Source organism: Contarinia nasturtii, unplaced genomic scaffold (assembly GCF_009176525.2).
Source record: "Contarinia nasturtii isolate CC-2019 unplaced genomic scaffold, AAFC_CNas_1.1 Cnas_scaffold_695, whole genome shotgun sequence".
Taxonomy (NCBI): Eukaryota; Metazoa; Arthropoda; class Insecta; order Diptera; family Cecidomyiidae; genus Contarinia; species Contarinia nasturtii.
Genome location: NW_022198046.1, coordinates 1630401 through 1633975, shown reverse-complemented (window position 1 = coordinate 1633975; position 3575 = coordinate 1630401).

The following is a 3575-nucleotide window of genomic DNA, read 5'->3' as shown; positions in this document are numbered from 1 at the left end:
CGTCTCAAAGCTAATGCTTAACTGACATCGTGTGTTGCACATCAGTATCACCTCTTAGGATGGCATGACCAATGCGAACGAATACGAGAAACAACGGCGACGCACACACAAGAGGGCATGTATTTGTGTTTTTAGTTCCTTCTCTTGCTTCTATCTGCTCTCTTGATGTATAGGAATTGTTGTTGCTATGCTTTTTTCTTCTTTTCTTTTGTGCCGCGTAGAGAGATGTAGGTATAGTAGATCGGTAACGAAGCTATTGCTGCTATCGCACACATGATGCACACACAACGACAACTCATGTGGTGAATGAAGAGATGAAAAAGTTGTATTGTACTATGAATGCGTGACAAGGAGAAATGAAATATGATTCACTATCAAATCAACTTTAATCCTTCGTTATAAAATACGGTTTCATGGCAATGATGAAATATCATCTAAAAATGTTTTTGTCCGTTTCGAGTAATTTCATTTGATTATTGTGGTTTAGCGTTTCTCTTGCATCGCTGTAGATATTCGAGCTTCGATTATAAATGATAAGCGCACTCATTGAATTGCATTCAATGATCATTGCAATGATGATTGTAACTTCTTCATACGGCTTTTACCTTACCAACAAAACACATACGAATGTATGCGTAATAGCATAACGTAAGATCGTTTTCGATACGATTCTCTTTAGTTGCCGCACAAACCGTCCAAATGAGGAGGGGCTTATGGTTCTCTTTCTCATTTTGGTTTGCCAACGATCGCTCTGTTCTTATATTCGCCGCTTGCTCTGTACGTATGCGCTAGCAAACAATGAAGACCCGCATACAAATCAACGAACAGAGAAACGAAGGAAAACAATTGGTTGGGAGGGTCTTAACTACATGCATGTCGGATTTGGAAATAGTTTTAATGCTTAAGTAAACTTTATTTCGACGTTATTTTACTAAATTGAATTAATTGGAGTTTTGTTTTTGAATATTTTAACTGAAAAATCATTGAATTTTTCAAAATTAACTTGAGTTAACTTAAATTAAGTAACATTTTCCATACAAATTGTAACGATTTGTTTTGTCAGTATGTATAACATTGATTAAAGTTAGCTCTTTGAGATGTAGAAACTTATGCTTTCGTTTGATCTTAATAATGTCATGGAAAATAGCATGATTTCATAAATACCCCGAGAGAAAAAAAAAACAGCAAGAGATGAATGAAACAAACATAACCTCGGACCGAGGTATGAGTACTTTTTTAACAGAAATATTTCACATGTCCACAGTTATTTGCGATACTGTTTTCATTACATTTAAACAAGCGGAATTCAAAACGAAGCAAAAAGAAAATGACGAACAATGAAAAATGGAGAAAAAAAGAAGTTTTATATCTCACATGAGAAACTCGATCAACCGTGAGAATCTTACGACACACAACCAACTAAAATACCAATCGAAAATCGTTGAAATGAAAATGTAAACGGGAAAAAGATATAATATAAAGTCTCCGAGCAGAATTGGCTATTCAGTTTGGCATAAAGCGAACAAGAAAAGAGAAACACTTTTAATCTTTGAGTAAAAGGATTTTCGGTCTTGTTTCGATTTGAGATGCAGAAAATTGATTAAAATGTCAATGAACCAAATGTGAATTTTATAGAAATGATCGAGATTCCATCCTTTAATTAAAGATTGTCATAAGAGAGAGAGAGAGAGAGAGAGAGAGAGAGAGAGAGAGAGAGAGAAGCTCGAGGCACGTGATGCATTTGAATTCCAAATGCCGATTAAGTTAATTGATTTATGGATCAAATACGATTTGGACTTTCTGTTTCCTCAAAATTGAAATAGTTGTTAATGTTTTTATTTTTTTTTATTTTTATTTAATTCTAATATTGCAATCGATTTTTATGCGATGAATGTAATGACTTTTATATTTATGGTCGCACTGTGTTCCGTAAACGTCTTTATATTTGTTATGCGATAGATTTTATTAATTAAATTAGTAACTTAGCAAATTTTACATTTGAATGCGATTAAGTCCATCTGCGTCATCTATGGTTCCGAAAAAACCAATTCACCACAGAAACGCGGCAGTATTTTCATCATTTCAAATTGGATTTTATTTGTTTTTAAATGATAAAACTTGTTAGCAGTAGAATATTCAAATTTTTCTTTAGATCAATTTCAATAAAAATTCAATTTTCGATCTTTTTTTGGAGATCATCAGTGTTATTCATATTCACGGTACCTCGAAAATTGATTCCTCAGAACTACATTTTAATTAAATGATCACGTTAATTCGAACATTTAAAAGTGTACGAGTAAAGAACCGTTTTTAAAATTATCAAATCACATCTTGAATCAAGGTTCTTGATCAAGCCTTTGTTGACCATTTGTAGATGACATATTTTCGCAGATTTTTTTTATTCGATTGCGAAATAGTAAACGAGAATTACGACTAAAGCAAAAAGTATATTTTTGAAAAGTGAAGTCGTTGTCACCGGTTGTCACTGTCTTGACCTCATGTTTCGATCAAAACTAAGAATAATTATGTAAACACTGGTACTGCTATCAAAACATAAATGTGAGGTACAAAGTAAAAGAACCAGCTCTGCTATTCAAAATAAAGTTAAGTTCATCAAAAAAGAAGATGCTAACATCCATTCTACTGTTAAAAACACTCAAAATGAAAACATTTTTATTTATGGTTGGTTGTTCTTTGCATTTCAAGTATTTCAAGAGCTTCGTCCGTCTAATTTCACTTCATTCACTATAACATTTCTGTAAGCACTTTGAACGTTTCGGTTCGGAGTTAATTAACCGTGAACACGCGCATGCTACTACCGCACACAAACAAAACACACAACTCTATTAAACAGTTGCTGTAGCGTAATACCATATTCAGAATATAAACACGAAACGCGTTAGACTGTATCAAGAAATAATTTAATCGGATGAAATTTGACATATTTAAAAGCGTTTTAATATTGACATTGTGCGTTGAATGAAATCAAGAATATACAAAGTATGTAAATCCACTATTCGTTTCCAATAAACTAGTGAACAAAAAATATTACGAGATTTTTTTATTGATTCATGAAAAATGTCTTCATGAAACTTGTTCTTTTGAAGTGACAGTTCTTTTTCTTCGTTTCACTCTCTTTCTCCCTATCTCTGAAAAATGCCATGGGAATTTCGTATGCATATAGATTCACTTACGTTCTTACCCAGCAGAGAAGAAATGGTAACTATAAAGTGAACAAGGATGAACAATTTTGAATGATTTTATGATTCAATTTTATTTGAATTTCCTTTCACTCATTTCCGACTGAAATAATTCATTGCGGCCAAGCAATTCAGCACATACTTGAACATTTTCAAGTACGTAATAAATAATTTGTAAAAAAAACATTTAGAAATTCTCTGCAACAATCATAAATTAACAGCTTCAGTAATTGAAAACACTACGAAATGACCAAAAACAAAAAAACGATCCAAAGATATCAAAAAAGATCAAGAGTACCAAATCGAACCCATGTATATTGATTTTATATGGTCGCAGTGGTTTAGAAGTAACCAGATGCAAAGTCGATTCGGAAT